The sequence below is a fragment of the Lathyrus oleraceus genome, chromosome 3, assembly GCF_024323335.1.
Source record: "Lathyrus oleraceus cultivar Zhongwan6 chromosome 3, CAAS_Psat_ZW6_1.0, whole genome shotgun sequence".
Classification (NCBI taxonomy): Eukaryota; Viridiplantae; Streptophyta; class Magnoliopsida; order Fabales; family Fabaceae; genus Lathyrus; species Lathyrus oleraceus.
Window position 1 is genome coordinate 226,538,036 of NC_066581.1, and position 19,991 is coordinate 226,558,026.

A 19,991-nucleotide genomic window follows, 5' to 3' on the forward strand; every position below is an offset into this window, starting at 1 on the left:
GTCCTTAGAATTTGTTAGTAAATTCCCTGATGAATTAAAAGAAAAAAACTCAATTACAAAGGTTTTTAGGATGTCTTGATTATTTTCCAGACTTTATTCCTAATCTTAGAACTATTTGTATTCCTTTATTTTAGAGACTTAGAAAGAATCCCCCACCTTGGAATGATTCCATGACCAAAAGTGTCATTCAATTAAAGCAAAGAGTTAAGATATTACCTTACCAAGGAATCTCTGATCCAAATGCTAATCTTATTGTTGAAACAGATGCTTCAGAACTAGGGTTTGATGGTATATTAAAACAACTACTTCCGGACACGGATAAGGAACAAGTCGTTAGATATTACTCTGGAACTTGGTATTCAGCCCAATTAAATTATAGTACTAGTAAGAAAGAGATTTTAGTCATTGTTTTATGCATTATCAAATTTCAAGATGATTTGTTTTCAAAATCATTTTTATTAAAAACAGTCTGCGAAGCTGCTAAGAGTGTTTTAAAGAAAGATGTTAAAAAGTTGATTTCAAAACATATTTTTGCTAGATGGAAATCTTATCTATCATGTTTTGATTTTGAAATAGAACATACTGAAGGAATTAAAAATTCTTTACCAGATTTTTTAACTCGAGAAGTTTTACAGGATAAAAATAAGCAAGAAACGGAATGATCCCAGATATAATTATGGGCCTCCATTATCATCAAATAATAAAGTTATAGTTTTAGGATCACCTTCATATATTACAAAAATTACTTCTCCAATACCTTTTTCCCCTAGACCTTTGATTATGCTTGCATTATTATCCCCATTATCTTTTACTCAGAGAATTACTATTTCCCCGTCTTCTCAAAGTAAATCCACATCAAAATTAGCTTTTTACCCTCCTCCGCCTTCTACAAAATCTTCTTTTATTACCAAAAATATGTCAGAACCGATTATCCCTTTAGAGCCTATGTACTGTCTTTCAGATGTGTCATTATTACAAGTTATTTCAAGAATTTTCCCTCCTGGATTTTTCTTTTTACCAAAAGACTTATTAAAAACCCGAGAATATTATGAATTTATTTTGGTTGATACTGATTCTATTTCTCTTACTCATTAATATGATGATAATGATAAATAAAAAGTTAAGTTCTCCGAATTCAAAATTATTAAGGTTTTATCTCCATCAGATTGGAAGCAACCCCCGACAGAAGGAAAATCCTTCTCAAGGTCTTACTCTCCTCAAACATACAATCATCTGGATTACATGGATGCTTGGCCCAACTTCTTAGCAATTGAGCAATTTAACCATACTTGGTTTATTTGGTTTAATAAAGATATTTCATTAAACTTTTCCTATTGGTTTATCCAATGGTTTCAGCTTATTGGACCCAATTTGGATGTTTTCCCCAATTATGCTTCTAAAGCCTTCAATGACTTTACCTCAGCTACTCCTTGTCCTTCGCACAAAGATTTATTATCTTTTTATGCAGTTTTTTGAATTACTTGGATTACCTCCTGGACCTTTTCGTCTGAGCAACTTTGGAAAGATTGTCCAGCTTCTCAATTAATTAAGAAATGTTCTATTAAGTGGTGGATTAAGTTTAATCCAGACCTGCTAACAACAATAAAATTAGAAACCTGGTGTAAAGCTCATCCCAATATTTGCAAAAATATCAATATTAGTTCAGAAGATACTGCTTTTCTTATTGATCGATCTAAGTTACTAGCCACTTTATCAGTTGCCACTAGCCATAATGAATTTTTAAATAAATTGAAAGATGTTATGTCTGCTTTATCAGAAAGTGATAGTGTTTCCAACACATCTGACCACTTGAATGACAATGAAGATGACTGCTATGGAATTACAGATCTCGAAGGATAAGGATGATGGGTGAAGATAAGATCAAATTATTTTTCTAAAAGAAGATAAGATCGTATTACTTTTCTGAAGATAAGACTGACTTTTATCAGCCCATTATGTCATGTTACTTTTTGGCTTGTTGTATTCATTAAAGGTCATGTGGATCATATTATCTTTGATTATGTATTTCATTATTAGGCCTTGTCGGCCACTTGTTTGTATAGTTTTAGGATGATTTAAAATTTATTTGAAGTCCGTGTTCTTTTCTTCTCTATATAAGAAAATATAGTTTGTGGTGAAGACCATTCAAAAATGAAGAGATTCAATTGAGAAACTTTAAGCTTGCCATCCATTCTAAAATAACAACATAGAGATTTATTGAATTTTCCGACTATTTTCAGTTGCTTTTGAAAAAACTTCAAATTAGATTTTTCTAAGAAATGTGTTTTAAAGTAAATTTCCAATGTAAGCGTATATAAAACATAAAGCATAAAGATATGAAACAATTATGATTGAGGGCGATGGTAATATGATGAGAATCCTCAAAATATCAATTAGATTAAGAAAACATACTGTAGTTAGGTTTGAGGTGGTCAAATTAATTATCATTATAGCCAACCTGTCTGTGATTTATTTCTTTTTTATCACTTGATTAGGCTCTTAGAATAAGTTAATCATTATTAAGATTTATAAAACACTGTTTGTTCTTGTAGATAATAACACGTTGAAATTAGACCTGGTTAAAATTTACGTTTCGGTGTAATAGTATTGTATTCTATGACTTTGGAGTAATCAGCGTTGTTATTTCAATTTTTAATATAAAATCTCTTGTAATTTTCATTTCAAATATTCCACTAACTTGGTCATCATTGGAGACTTCATAGAAAGAGAGAAGATAAGATTGTTAGAGTTTTTTTAAGAAATTAATGATAAAGTATTAAAATACAAAATAATATAAATAATAATATATCAAAAAATTAAACTATTATTTTATTTAACATTTTTCCTCAAACTAATGTATTGAAACGGTGTTTTATAAAAAATGTTATTTTAATATTTTGAAAAGAAACGTGAGCACTCTTTATATAATATTTTCTATAATATTAAAGATTAATCACTACGTGTAAAGTAAAGACATATAAATTTTTCAATTCATATAAAAAATATATGATGTTCCAATATGTGTAAAGTAAACAATGTGAGCTTTTGAATTTTTTTAATTCCCACACATGTGTGTTTTAAAGAATTTAAAAAAGACCAATAAATCTCTTTTGAGATTATACATTAAAAAAAATGTCTTATGAGTTGAACATTTGTGTACTTTATAAATTTTAGATTTTATTAAAAGTGATTTGTTTTCTTGAATTATATCTCTAACATCAAAATAGACATAATTTTTTCTTAGGTGTGTTTTTAAAAAGATGGTGCATTAAAGACCCTGATCCTGATTTAGTGAATATTCTAGGAATTTCGTTAAGATTTTCTTTGAAAGTGATCTCACTTTCACATTTAGAAAGATGAGTCTATCAATAATACTCCAAAAAAAAGCTTGACAAACTCTAAACATGAAATATGACACTAAGGAAATAGTCTCTAAAGAGGATTTTGTGGGTCGCTACCTCAAGTACAAAATGAATAATAATAGATCAATGAAGGTCCAATCCCATGGGAAATTTTAAATGATATTATAAAGATTATTACTTTTGAAAATATAATTTCGTTTGGTAGAAATTTAGATTCATATGATTATAGAATATGTTTTATTTAATAATAAATGTAAATGGTAGTGGGAAGTTAGAAATAATTAACTTTTTTTTTTTGGAATGTAATATTCTCGCTTTAAAGTTTTAAGGTGTGTTTGTTTGAAAAATTGAAATTACATTTTTGGAGATATGATACAGAAAATACAAGAATATCTCGTTTGTTTTTAATATGTTTTATATATTAACATGTCAAATTTTGTTTTCTATCCCTTAAAAAATTATAGGTTTGGTCCTCAAAAATATTTTCTACACGAATTTGGATTCTTGTTATATATATATATATATATATATATATATATATATATATATATATATATATATATATATATATATATATATATATATATATATATATATATATATATATATATATATATATATATATATATATATATATATATATATATATATATATTAAGAAATAATCAGTTACATAATAGAAAGTTGTTTAATAATTTACTGTTTAGTAACCATGTCTCAAATCATCAAGGCTTTGAGTGAGTTAGGATGCAGTTCACATAGTAATATTAATAGCCGAACCTTAGTTCCTGCTACATTAAACAGTGATACATTTGAATTAGATCAAGATACTTTCCTTAATCATGAATTAGAAATTCAAGAAATGGAAAATAGATTAGTTAACTGGTCTATGCCAGAAATTAAATTAAAAGAAATTTATAAAATGAACACGTTTCATTTTTATAGTAAAAATATTATCCATACTACGGAATCTGCTAAATCTATATTTAATAAACATGAAAACATTAATTTGTTAAATAGAAAGTTGTTAGAAAATCATGTTAGAGAAGGACATCGTTATATCCATCTAGGATTAATCCAAATAGCTATAAAGCATTTACATAAACTAGGGCTAAACACCCATATTTTGTTAGTCCTTTATGATACTCGTATTAAAGATTTTCATAACTCAACTATTGCTATAGTTGAATCTAACCTTAATGATGGTCCAATTTACTTTAACTGTCATCCTAATTACTCTATAATTTTAACTGATGAATTCACTAAAAACTCACATGTCATATATGTTCAAGGCCTAAGTGACACATTTGATTCTGGAGTTGCCAACATATACGTTATTAGTAGAATTACCTATAAAGTTTTTAATGTTAATTACAATTTTAAATCTATTAAAATTACTCCTAGAAATGAAACATGTATTATTGAAGCTAATCTTAGCAGATCTAATGTTATGACCCCGAAAATTCTTACTGCTTTTGATATTATCGACAAATTCCCTCAGTAATGGATTTTGCAATATGTTGTTAAATATGAAAAGATTAGAGTCATATATATTAGAGATGTTATTCAGGATATTGATGGATCAGTTAGGATTCGAATGAATAGGAGCCAATCCTTTCATTACAATCAGTCTAGTAGCATTGGATTGACATCCAACGCTAGAAATTTTGTTGATTCAACCATTAGGGTTAACCTTGCAGGAGTAAACTTTGCTCTTACAATTCCCCGACCTATTTACTTGGAGAGGAATTCTAGGTCACCATCTCCAACTGAGTCTCAAATCTTAGGAGTTATTACCCAAGAAGAACCCTTTGTCATTGACAAAGCCTGGATTAGAGCCGATTTTGAGGCAGAGTATAATTTAGAGAAGAGAAATTGGTATTTCTCATCTTTCTCTAAAAAATCATACTCAAATGTATTTACAAAAGTTTTGCAAATTTTTATAAAACCATGAGGTTATTGTTTGTTTCTTTACATGGTTTGAATTACCTTGCTTAGAAGAAGGGATAGAAAATCCTTTTGCTGTTAAGATGTACTTAGATGCTAATGTTAGAATTAGTACTAAACGGAAGACTGTTAAAAAAGATATAATAGATTTCATTCATCCACCTTTAGAAGCCATAAAAATTACCCCTTCCAAAAAAAACATAGAAATAGAGGCTTCTCCCTTTAAATCTATTACCAATCCTACAGAACAGAGGAAATATATAAATAATCTGCATAGTCAGATGAATTACTCAAACCAAATAATTCACACCATTGCCTAACAATTAGACAAAATAGATAACGATGTCCCTCAACCTAAGGATGTTAAAACCTTTAAAATAGATCATACCCAACCTATATATCATTACCATACTCCTTCTACCCAAGAGCTAAAGGGTATGAGTTTAGGTCGTGATGCTAACCATAAGATAGAAGAATTAGTTGAAAAATTAAGGACCTTAAGTATGAGAAATTATTCAGGGGAGATAAATAATTTATCTCGGGAAGAAGAATTTGATAATATGGTGAGTAAATTAGGTGAAAGAACCCCAAGACCTAAAACTCGAAACTACTATCCTAGACCATAATTTGCTGATGTGCAATTTGAAGAAAGAAGTAGTTTGGTTGAAAATAGTTATTCAGGAGAATCTATTGTAGAATGGAACATTAATGGTGCTTCTGGGCAACAAGTGTTAGATACCATACAAAATATGACTATGGCTGCTACATCTTTTAAACTCAAAGGAAACACAGGCAAGCATACTAAAGATATATTAGTTATGGGGTTTACTGGGCAATTAAAAGGATGGTGGGATAATCTCCTTAGTCCTGAAGACAATACCCAAATTAACTTAGTTGTTAAAATAGAATTCAATTAAGTTATTTGTGTTACAACTCTCTTTATGCTATTACCAAGTTCTTTGTAGGAGAGTCTTTAAAGCTCCAACAAAGAGCAGCAGACCAATTACTAAATCTGTATTATCCAACTATGTCTGATTATAGATGGTATAGAGACATGTTTCTTTCTAAACTCTGCCTTAGGTCAGACGGTGCTGCTGATTATTAGAAAGAAATATTCATTAGTGGTTAACCCGAATTATTTGTTGAGAAGGTTAAGACAAATATTAAACAAAATTTCAACGAAATTATTCTTTACCCGTCCTTAACTATGAGTGAATTATCTAATTATGTTATTGAAATTGATATAGAAATATGTATTGGTTACAAACTTCAAAATAAGATTTGAAAAGAAAAAAAAAAGAGTAATATGCGCGAAATGGGTTCATTTTGCGAACAATATGGAGTTACTCCTTTAAGAGCTCCTAGTAACCCTAAGAATAAAAGAGTTGCTATTAAAGGTAAGAAAAACTCTCGTTATCATAAGAAACAACCTTACAAAGATAACTCTGAGTTTCATAAAGCCCCTTATAAGAAAAATCATGGTAAGAAACCTTACAGAAAACTCTATGCTAAATTCAAACCTAAAGACAAAGATGTCAAATGTTATAAATATGGTCGTTTTGACCATTATGCTAATAAATATAAGATGCAAGAGAAAATTAATCAATTAGGAAATTTAGATATTTAAGAGGAGTTAGAAGAATGTCTGATATCTACATTAAAAAATATCTTGCTAAATTCTGAAGAAGAAGACATCTCTTCATCTTATGAAAAATCTTCTTATGAAGAAATTCGTCAAATTAATCATTCTGAGGAGTCAAATTTTGATTCAGATGAATGTTTAGGAATAGACTTTTGTAATTGCAATAGTTGTAATAAAAGCATTAATGTTCTCACTAATCATCAAGCTAATACCCTAATAGAAATATTAGATAAGATGAAAGAATCTGAAAGTAAGGATGCTTTCATGAGACAAATTAAAAACATTATTGACGAAAATAATATTTGTAAAAAGCATGTTAACAGAGTAGAATTTAAAGATGTTACGAACTTATTTAAAAAACCAGTTGAGAAAACCATTTTTGTTAATGACTTACAAGAAGAAATTAAGAATTAAAAAAATGAAATTCAAACGCTAAAAACCCTGGATGATGAGATAGAACTTAAACTTTTAGAATTACAAGGTCATATGATTACTCAAAATTAACATAGGTTAGCTTCTTCTAGTAAAAAACATGAGGAATTTAATGAAGAAGTTATTTTTTCAACCAATGAAGATCCTTATATCAATAAAATAGAAAATATGATATCTCACAAATGGTATAGTTAAATAAACCTCATTATTAAGGATACAAATTTTGAACTAGTTACTTTAATAGACTCAGGGGAAGATTGAAACTGCATTCAAGAAGGGTTAATCCCAGCCCAATATTACGAGAAAACCAAAGAATCCTTACGAGGAGCTAATGGTAACAGATTACATGTGTCATATAAATTATTCAACGCTAAGATCTGTAAAGATCAAATCTGTTATAAAACTTCTTTTCTTCTAGTTAAAAACATTTAAGAATCTATTATTCTAGGAACTTCTTTCCTGGCTTTACTTTATCCTTTTATCGTTGATAACCTAGCTATAACTACTAATGCTTTAGGTCGTGAAGTTAAGTTTGAATTTTAGACCAACCATGGATTAGAGATCTTAGCTCTTCCCAAAGTAAAGATATATATTTTATTAATATTATTAATAATAAAAGAAAACATATTAATTTCATAAACAAAGAAATACATTTTAAAAGGATAGAAGAATAATTGCATTCTTCTTGTGTTCAAGAAAAAAATTAAATTATGCAAAATAAGTTTACTAAAGATCTTTGTTCAGAATGGCCTAATGCCTTTTGGAAAAGGAAGATACATACTATTTATTTACCTTATGAGCCTGACTTTAAAGAAAAAGATATTCCGACTAAAGCCAGACCTATACAGATGAATAAGCAACATTTAGATTATTTTAAAAAAGAAATACAAGATTATTTTAAAAAATATTTAATTAGGCCGAGTAAGTATCCTTGGAGTTGCTCTGCATTTTATGTTGTTAATGCTGCTGAATTAGAAAGGGGTAGTCCCCGACTAGTAATAAACTACAAACGGTTAAACAAAGTTTTACAATGGAATATGTATCCTATATCTAATAAAAAATATTTAATTAACATATTACATCATAAAAGTATATTTTTTAAATTTGACCTTAAATCTGAATATTATCAAATTCAATTAGAAGAAACTGATAAATATAAGACCGCTTTTGTAGTATCCTTTGGGCACTATGAATGGAATGTTTTGCCTTTAAGGCTTTAAAACGACCCCTCGAATTTCAAAATATAATGAATTCTGTTTTTAATGATTACTCCCACTTTACTATAGTCTACTTAGATGATATTTTAGTTTTCTCAGACTCCATTAATAAACATTTACAACACCTTAATCAGTTTTATGAAATAAATAAAGATAATGATTTAGTTTTGTTCGGAAAAAAATTAAATTTATTTCAAAGTAAAGTAAGATTTTTGGGTTTTGATATTAGTCAGGGCATGTACACCCCTATTAGTAGGTCCTTAGAATTTGTTAGTAAATTCCCTGATGAATTAAAAGGAAAAACTCAATTACAAAGGTTTTTAGGATGTCTTAATTATTTTTCAGACTTTATTCCTAATCTTAGAACTATTTGTTTTCCTTTATTTAAGAGACTTAGAAAGAATCCCCCACCTTGGAATGATTCCATGACCAAAAGTGTCATCCAATTAAAGCAAAGAGTTAAGATATTACCTTACCAAGGAATCTCTGATCCAAATGCTAATCTTATTGTTGAAACAGATGCTTCAAAACTAGGGTTTAGTGGTATATTAAAACAACTACTTCCGGACACGGATAAGGAACAAGTTGTTAGATATTACTCTGGAACTTGGTATTCAGCTCAATTAAATTATAGTACTATTAAGAAAGAGATTTTAGTCATTGTTTTATGCATTACCAAATTTCAAGATGATTTGTTTTCAAAATCATTTTTATTAAAAACAGACTGCGAAACTGCTAAGAGTGTTTTAAAGAAAGATGTTAAAAAGTTGGTTTCAAAACATATTTTTGCTAGATGGAAATCTTTGCTATCATGTTTTGATTTTGAAATAGAACATATTGAAGGAATTAAAAATTCTTTACCAGATTTTTTAACTCGAGAAGTTTTACAGGGTAAAAATGAGCAAGAAACGGAATGATTCCAGATATAATTATGGGCCTCCATTATCATCAAATAATAAAGTCATAGTTTTAGGATCACCTTCATATATTACAAAAATTACTTCTCCAATACCTTCTTTCCCCAGACCTTTGATTACACCTGCATTATTATCCCCATTATCTTTTACTCAGAGAATTACTATTTCCCCGTCTTCTCAAAGTAAATCCACATCAAAATTAGCTTTTTACCCTCCTCCATCTTCTACAAAATCTTCTTTTATTACCAAAAAATATGTCAGAACCGATTATCCCTTTAGAGCCTATGTATTGTCTTTCAGATGCGTCATTATTACAAGTTATTTCAAGAATTTTCCCTCCTGGATTTTTCTTTGTACCAAAAGACTTATTAAAAACCCGAGAATATTATGAATTTATTTTGGTTGATACTGATTCTATTTCTCTTACTCATTAATATGATGATAATGATAAATAAAAAGTTAAGTTCTCCGAATTCAAAATTATTAAGATTTTATCTCCATCAGATTGGAAGCAACCCCCAACAGAAGGAAAATCCATCTCAAGGTCTTACTCTCCTCAAACATACAATTATCTGGATTACATGGACGCCAGGTCCAATTTCTTAGCAATTGAGCAATTTAACCATACTTGGTTTATCTGGTTTAATAAAGATATTTCATTAAACTTTTCCTATTGGTTTATCCAATGGTTTCAGCTTATTGGACCCAATTTGGATGTTTTCCCCAACTATGCTTCTAAAGCCTTCAATGACTTTACCTCAGTTACTACTTGTCCTTCGCACAAAGCTTTATTATCTTTTTGTGCAGTTTTTTGAATTACTTGGATTACCTCCTAGACCTTTTCGTCTGAGCAACTTTGGAAAGATTGTCCAGCTTCTCAATTAATTAAGAAATGTTCTATTAGGTGGTGGATTAAGTTTAATCCAGACATTCTAACAACAACAAAGTTGGAAGCCTGATGTAAAGCTCATCCCAACATTTGCAAAAATATCAATATTAGTTCAGAAGATACTGCTTTTCTTATTGATCGATCTAAGTTACTAGCCACTTTATCAGCTGCCACCAGCCATAATGAATTTTTAAATAAATTGAAAGATGTTATGTATGCTTTATCAGAAAGTGATAGTGTTTCCAGCACATCTGACCACTTGAATGACAATGAAGATGACTGCTATGGAATTACAGATCTCGAAGGATAAGGATGTTGTGTGAAGATAAGATCAAATTATTTTTCTAAAAGAAGATAAGATCGTATTACTTTTCTGAAGATAATGCTGACCTTTATCAGCCCATACTGTCATGTTACTTTTTGACTTGTTGTATTCATTAAAGGCCGTGTGGATCATATTATCTTTGATTATGTATTTCATTATTAGGCATTGTCGGCCACTTGTTTGTATAGTTTTAGGATGGTTTGAAATTTATTTGAAGTCCGTCTTCTTTTCTTCTCTGTATAAGAGAATATAATTTATGGTGAAGAGCATTCGAAAATTGAAAGATTCAATTGAGAAACTCTGAGCTTGCCATCAACTCGTGTAAGTGTTTTTCAATAAAATCATGTATTTAAATACATCAATCCTTATATATATATATATATATATATATATATATATATATATATATATATATATATATATATATATATATATCTTCTTTTACAAGACTAAGTGATGAAAATCTTCTTTAACATGTATATTTCAATAAACTCCAACAATCTCCATCTTAATTGAAAATAATACACTAACTTCCACTGTCTTCACCGACAATCATACTCTACCATAAAGAGTATACACACTTGAAACTATATCACTCCAAGAATTTTCACATATCTTCATTGACAATCATAGTTTTAAAAACTATTATACTCCACCTAAATAAGAGTATACTTCACTTGAAACTAAATCACTTCAAGAATTTTTTTACATGTTGAAACTTTATGGTGCAACTTCCATGTTTGTAGGAACATCTTCAACCATCGACATAATCTCACAACGCATTTTGCATCAATGCTCATGTGTTAATCCACTAGCAATAGCTCATCTTTTTTTATGACAACGAAAAATGTCATGAGGACACCTCAATTTTTAGAGAAGATCATCATCTCCCACAACGAGGGATACATTGTTAGCATTTGACTCAATGCTTTTCTCTGACGCTACCCCATCAGGATATTTATACTTTACATGCTCAATCTTTCCACATGTCCAAAATCTCACACATGTTTCATTATTTTTCTTCACATAAGACCTTCCTCTAGCAACCAACAATAAATTTGATGCAGTATTATCCTTACCCTTCAATCTTTTTTCTTCAAATTTTTTTTTACTAACAACTTCTTCAAAATTCAAAGTTTTCTTCCCATATATCAAAACAAGTTAAATATGCTCATAGGAAAATGTGAGACCATATGAGTCTCAAAGTTTTGTCTTCATCATCAATCTTGACTCCAACAGATTCTAATTCAGAAACAATACCATTTAGAACACTTAGATTATCATATACTTCCGTATGTTCATCCATACGCAGGTTATGAAACTGATCCTTCAACAACAACAAACTTGATATACCTTTTTCTTGATATAGCCCTTCAGATTTCTCCCAAATTTCTTTGGTTGATGACATACGAATAACATTCACAAGAATATTCTTAGCCAAAGACACACAGATTATACTCGAAGCTCTCAAATCTAATTCCTCTCACTTCTTGTTGTCCATGCTGAAAATGTTTCCTTTCAACACCTTGTATCTTAATTGTATCAAAACATCTTTGACTTGAATTTTCCATATGTCAAAGTTGACTATTCCATCAAATTTCTCTAAGTCAATCTTCAATGCACTTTAAAAACATAACAATGCAGCTAAAACCTTTCTTGCAGCAACACAAAATTTTCCCAACCAACATAAAGTATAAAGTTTCTTTTATGATGTGGAAAATCAGATAAAACTGCAACCACAGAGCATACTAAAAAAATGTATACCCCATTAAACCAAACTATAATACCACTTGTTGGAAAAAATAAATGCATAGAGAAAAAAAAGGAACACGTGGAAATTTCAAAACTAGAGAAAAACCACGATATTATTTTCAGTTGCTTTTGAAAAAAATGCACTGTGGTTGCAGTTTTGACTGATCTTCCACATCAAAAAATAAATTTTATATTCTGTGTTGGTTGAGAAAATTTTGCTTTGCTCCAGGAAAGGTTTTGGTTGAAATGTCAAGTTTTTCAAGTGAAATGAAGATTGACTTAGAGAAATTTGACGGAAGAATTAATTTTGGCTTGTGAAAAATTCAAGTCAAAGATGTTTTGATGCAATTAGGATTACACAAGGTATTGAAAGGAAACATTTCCAACATGGACAACGAGAAGTGGGAGGAACTAGATTTGAGAGCTTTGAGTATAATTTGCATGTCTTTGGATAAGAATATTTTTGTGAATGTTCTTGGTACGTCGTCATCCAAAGACCTTTGGGAGATACTTGAAGGGATATATTAAGGAAATGGTATATCAAATCGTTTATTATTGAATGAGCAGTTTCATAGCTTGCGTATGGATGAACATATGAAAGTATCTGATCATTTAAGTGTTCTAAATTGTATTGTTTCTGAATTAGAAACTATTGGAGTCAAGATTGATGATGAAGATAAAGCTTTGAGACTCATATGGTCTCTTCCATCTTCCTATGAGCATATTAAACCTGTTTTAATATATGGAAAGGAAACTTTGAGCTTTGGAGAAATTTCTAGTAAGATTATTTCAGAAGAAAGAAGATTGAAAGGTGAGGAGAATACTTCATCAAACTCAACGTTGGTTGTTAGAGGAAGGTCGTATGTGAAGAAAAATAATGAAACAGGTGTGAGACGTTGGAAATATGGAAAGCTTGAACATATAAAGTATAAGTGTCCTGATGAGGCAACATCAAAGAAGGACTCTGAGTTAAATGCTAGCAATGTCTCTCTCATTGTGAGATAGGATGACCTTCTCTGAAAATTAAGTGTGTCCCTCATGACATTTCCGCTGTCATGGAAAAGGACGAGTTATTTCTAGCGGATTAACACATATGCATTAATGCAAAGTGTGTTGTGAGATTATGTTGATGGTTGAAGAGCTTTCGACCAACATGGAAGTTTCACCATAAAGTTTCAACCTGGTTTTTGACATGTGAAAAATCTTGAAGATGTTTAACTTCAAGTGAAGTATACTCTTCTTTAGGTGGAGTTTGATAGTTTTTTTAAACTATGATTGTCTGTGAAGACAATGTGAAAATTCTTGGAGTGGTGTAGCTTTAAGTGACTATACTTTTTATGGTGAAGTATGATTGTCGGTGAAGACAATGAAAGTTGATGTATTGTTTTCAATCAAGGTGGATATTGTTGGGGTTGGTTAAAAATATACATGTTGAAGAAGTCTCACATCGCTTAATTTTGTGAATGAATAGAGAATTCAAGGCTATATATAGAATACAAGTTCTTTGAAGTCCCACATTGCTTAGTTTTGTGAAGGAAGAGGGATTCCAAAGTTATATATAAGATTCAAGTTCTTCATTCAAAGATGTACCTGTCAAAAGCACTTTAAACTTGTATTTGACTTTTTATATTTTTCTCTTATACTCTTGATTTAGAGTGTTGTGATGGATAGTTAAATATTTATTTTGGAGAGTGTGGGTGTATTGGGGCTTTGGGGTGGTTAAGGGTAGTCTACGTGTTGTAGCCATTTTCACATAGTATTATTATGTGGTTGTCATTTGGCAATGATCGTGGTTTTTTCTCCGGTTTTGAAGTTTCTACGTTAATCTCTTGTGTTATTATTGTGTTCCTCTTTTTCTCTATGTTTTGTTTGTTTGTTCCAACACTTTATCCCTCTAGACTTTGTCATATTATGAAACGCATCATTCAAAATTAGAGTAGCTTAGGTTTAATTACAAAGTTATTTTGAAATGATGTTGAAAAAACAATAATTTTTTTTGTAATTAAGCTAAAATTAGAAAACAATCGCATAATTAAAGAATCTAAATCTTTAATTTAATATATTTAAATATATGTGAGCTTGATGAAATATCTTGATTAGAACAAGAGAAAGACCGCTCTGATTATTTCTTTATATACCTTGTGAAAAATAAAAATGATGTCATTAAGATGTTTAAATTTTTTGTAACTAAAACTAAAAATTATTTTAATAAAAAACTAAAAGATTTCCTAGTGGTAGAAGAACTGAATACAATTCTTACACTTTCAATGAAGAATTATTCATGAAACAAGTGTACTTCACTCTCCTAAAATGAATGATAAATAGAAAATAAATAATAAAATATTTACCGAATCAGTTATAATGTTTAATTAGTAAATGACTCGGGCGTTTACACAGGTGGATTAGAAAAAAAATTCTTTAAAAAATACATACTTATGTATTTAAATATAGTTATATAAAATGGTGATATTCATTTCAATTAAGTAAATAATATTCGAATGTATAATTTATTTGTAAATTTGTCCCGTACAAAAGCAGAGGAATGTGGTATGAAAAAATGATATTTGAATTTACAAAATGATTATATACAGTTGTAAACATTATTTTAAATGTATTATAAAAACCTATAAATTATGTGATGGCTAATCAAATGATACTCAGTATGACAGCATGATATGACTACACTATGAAAATAAAAAATCAACATAGATATATTGCACTTGCTATTAATTTATAGAATTTTGACATACTTCATATTTGTTTACCCTTGACATAGAGTTTCACGTTAAATTTAATGATATATGGTTTATGTAGTTTATAGTTCCAAATCATACACAAAAAAACACCAAGCTCATTCACAGGGCCGGCCTTTCACAGGCGCAACAGGCTCTATGGAACTGGGCCCCAAAATTTTGGGGGCCTATTTTTTTTTTTTTTAAATCTAATTAATATGAAAAAATTTAAAATATATATTATTTTTCCTCATTCCAAACGCAACCTAAAACCGAAAAGACGCCAAGGAAAATGAAACGTCGGCATTAAAGAAACCCAAAACAAAGTTGTTTATATACATCACATAATAAACCAAAAACAAAACAATATTAGAAAGAAAAAAACAAAACGGCGACGGTGAGAGTGTGAGACGACGGCAGTGCAGTTTAATCGGTAAGTTTGTTCAAATCAAAGTAGTTTATCTTCATGTTTTGAAAGAAAAAAAATAAAAATTAAAGAAAGAACATACATAGATAGAAACTTGTATGTGTTTCTTGGTTTATGATTCTTTCTCCCATGGCTCTATTGTGTTTTTTTTCTCCTAAAATTCTAAAATTGGTTGAGTTAATTTTACTGTAAAAAGAAAAGAAGAAATGGGTTAAGTTAGGTTTCAAAGAAGAAAGAAGAAAAGAATAGAGATGGAGAAATGAATAGAGAATAGTGAGTGCCGAGTAGTAGCTGTCAAATAAATGGTATAAGTAGAATAATGAGTTATGAGATTATTTTGTATTTTTTTATTACTTTATACTTTTGAGTTTTGATTAGTTCATATTAAAAACTAATTGAAAAGTAGAAAGGTTGCAAGTTGTCAAAGAAGTGTGATAGAAAGATTGCAAGCTGTCAAAGAAGTGCTTTTTATATTGTTGTGTCAAGAGTATGTCATTTCTATGTGTGTGACTCATTCAATTATCTCAATAGACAATAGTTTATGATAGAATCTAAAATTTAGAATTAATTGTAATAGAAAATATCAACAACAGTAAGATAAAATTAAAAATAATTAATTTTGGAGCATTTTATTTTCTGTATATTTCATAGTAGTGTTAGTAAAAATAGTGATAATATAATTAAAGTATTATTAATAATCCCATTTTATGATGATTACAAACATGTTTTTTTTTTCTGGTACTATTTTTGCTTGCACTAATTAATAATTTATTGTAGGAACTTAATTTAACAACGAGGCTACAAATAGATCGATTGCTAGTAAATATTGCAGAGTTGATCATTGGCGGACACAAGACATTGTGAGATATTCCAGGTTTTTTTTTACTATGCCTCCTATTATGCCTCCTATTATTTTCAATAGAATATAATGCTCATTTCAAAATCGTGTGCATGCAATTTTCAACTGTGAAAATTGATTATACTAATATGGTATTTTAAAACCAACATAACACCATTACACATTTGATGTTATCTACTTTTATATATGAAATATTAAAAAGATAACAATTAAAATCATAGTAACACTGTCATCATTCATAAACACAATAATCTTATATAAACACATGTCACACAAACTCAATGAAACGCACTTTTGCTTTTGATAAAAGTGATAAGCCATGCATTCAAACAGAAACCAACCATACATTAATAAATAGTTCCATACTGATTGTAAAATTTAAAATATAACTGAGCAAACATCTCATAATATAGTTTAAACAGAAACCAACCAGTCATGAAATGAAGTTGTCGCATTACGCGAAAAACCGGCGGGAAACAAGAACAACAGAGCCGCCACCGTGCGTTATTTATCCCAAAAGAGGGAAAGGAAACGCTCAGAGTAAACCTGGAAAGAACATGGTCTCGCGACCAAAGAGAATGGGATCGGGAGTCGGTTATACGAAGGGAAGGTATTAGCACCCCTACGCATCCGTCGTACTCGACGGGATCCACGCACAATAGAAAGGAAAATGGTTGCTAAAACACTGCTCACACACACACTGGCTGAAAGAGACACAAGAAAACAAGACTGAAACTGACTCGGCAGGATGTCGCATCCTGGGCCTACTTAGTCTATCAGGCATAGACATCAGAGTCAAAGTAGTTCGGACTGGGGAAAACACATGCTCGCTAGGATGTCGCATCCTATGCATACGTATCTCCTTGGACGAAGGAGAATCAGAGCATTCGTAGCTCGGCTGACACGCACACAAACAAACATAGGCAAAGGCAAACATGGAGCCTGAATGCCAATCACTGGGCTTACATCAGCATCCGAACCAACAAACACACACAGGAAACCAACTGCCAATCGCTGGACTTACGTCGGACTCCAATCAGAAAAAGAGAAACAAACTCACACAAACAAAACAAAAAGGGCGCCCGGAGAGATCAGCTCATCTCCTGCCTACGTACCTCATCTGGTATGAGGATCAGGGCGACGTAGTTCCCCTACGGAGGGAAAAAGGACTAGCCTAACCAGATAACAGAGGGAGACACAACACTAGGGAGACTACGACTCGAGCCTAGATGTTGTCATGCAAAGTCGTCCCTAAGTTAAGGTTTCTAGCTAACTTGCACAGGAAGCAAGCCTATCCTAATCATGACTTGCACAGGAAGCAAGCCACACCAAACCTAACTTGCACAGGAAGAAAAAGGGTCTCGATTGCAACTAGGGCAAGAGAAGGGGGAGGTCTCAATCGCAACGAGGGCGAGAGAAGAGAATTAGTGTTAGTTGTTAGTCAAACTCGACAAGACATCGCATCTCGTGCCTACGTATCTCATCTGGACATGAGAATCAGAGTTGCCGTAGTTCGGCTAAACTATTCCCGTTGGTTTGTGTTTTTTAAGTGGACAAAGTCACTGCGCAATCTACCTGATGCTCGACCTTTGGAGACTTACTCACCTGTAGTAGAAGGAGTTAACGTATCCTTAAGAGGGAATAATGTTTGTTTGTGTTTTAGGAAAGCTCAAGCAAGAAAGGAAGTCCTATACGAAGGAACCGTGCTACCTTAATTGACATGCAAACGAGACTACGCGGAGTCTAGTGTTAGATGCCCAAAAGTGCTTATTTGAGCTATCATATGTGGGCATCTTTCACTCTTTTGCCTTGCTAAAATTGTCAAAATCACATTTGTTTTACATGGAATGTGTTACATTGATAAACAAGCTTGGTGCCTTTGATGTGTGTGTTATTGTGCAGGAAAGGCATGAATTAATTGATAATAAAGACACAAGAGAATTGGCAAAGGAACCAAAGAAAAGGAGCATTTCATCTGCCTGCTCGCTAGGCGAGGCTGAGGCGAAGAATGGGTTCGCTAGGCGAGCTCCTGGCGAACAGCTCCAGTAAATTAGCAAATTAATTCGCTAGGCGAGCTCAAGGCGAAGTTTGCAGCGAATTCATTCTGTTTTGGTGAAAAGTGCAGCCAACACTCACTCGCTAGGCGAGGCTCTAGCGAGTCCCCAGCGAGCATTCCAGTAGCAAAACTTCTCAACCTCGCTGGGGCGAGCTTGAAGCGTTTCCTTCGCTAGGCGAAGGTATGTTCGCTAGGCGAACATGACAGTTCACCAACGCCCTGTTTTCTCTGGGCGCAGGGGCCTTTTGTGCTCATATTTGACCTTCGCTAGGCGAGCCATTCTGCTCGCCTAGCGAACATGACAGTTCTGCACTTGTCTATAAGTAGCAGGTGCCACTTTTGGGCACCATACCTCATTTTTACCAACTTTTCCATTTTTTGTACTTTCTTCTAGATATTTTACAGCATTGTTTTGTGGGAGCTTTTATGCCCTAATTTCATTTCTTCTAGATATTCTTGGCCTCGATTATTCGACTTGGATGTTGATCAACCCTCTTTCCTTACTTGCCGACCAAGCTACCATGAAAATGAGTAGCTAAGTCTTCCATTTGTCAAGGTTAGATGTAGGTGATTGCTAGCTTTGTGTGTAAATGTAAGGATCCTCATATGTAAACTCTTTAACGGTAAATATATGATGAAAACTTTGTTTCTATTTAAAACCTTTGTGTTGGTATTTGATCGAGAGATGTTTACCGATTCTTGACCTAGGTTTTCATCCAAACTTGTTTGTTAGCTAGAGATAGTAACGAATGATTTTGTTCACCATAAGGTTGAACCAAAAAGTTGTCATTTTGATAGATTGTGTTCGAGAGAAACAATGGATCAAAATGGCAAAACTCACAATGGGTGTTCGAGAGAAACGCATTGAGAGGACCTTGTGAAATAATTTATCATCTAAAGGAGTTTATAAGATTGTTGACCGAGCAAATACATGCAAAGCAAATGTAATCATTGAAACCTAACTTTGACAATATTTCTCATATTAATCAAAACATAACTTTTTCCGCAATTAATTACTTTGTATGCAAGATAACTTGATTAAAACCAAAACCCTAGTGTTACATTAAGTTAAGATTAATTCAACCATTGAACGGCAGTGATATCTTACAATCTCTGTGGATACGATAACAAAAACCCGACACTTAAAAACTGTTTCAACAAAATGGCGCCGTTGCCGGGGATTGTAAATTGATATTGCGAGCATCGCAATGGTTGTTTAAGTTTTAGCTTGTGAATTTTTGACTTGTGCTTGTAATTTGTTTGGTTTAGTGTGCAGCTTACGTTTTATGCGAGGGCAAATCCCTGTGGACGAACTTCTTTTTGATCCTGAGATCGAGAGAACCGCAAGGAGGCTCAATAGCAAAACGAGACGTAGGAGGCAACAGGCTAGGCAACGCCAAGAGCAAGGAGAAAGTTCTTCAACCACAAATCCAC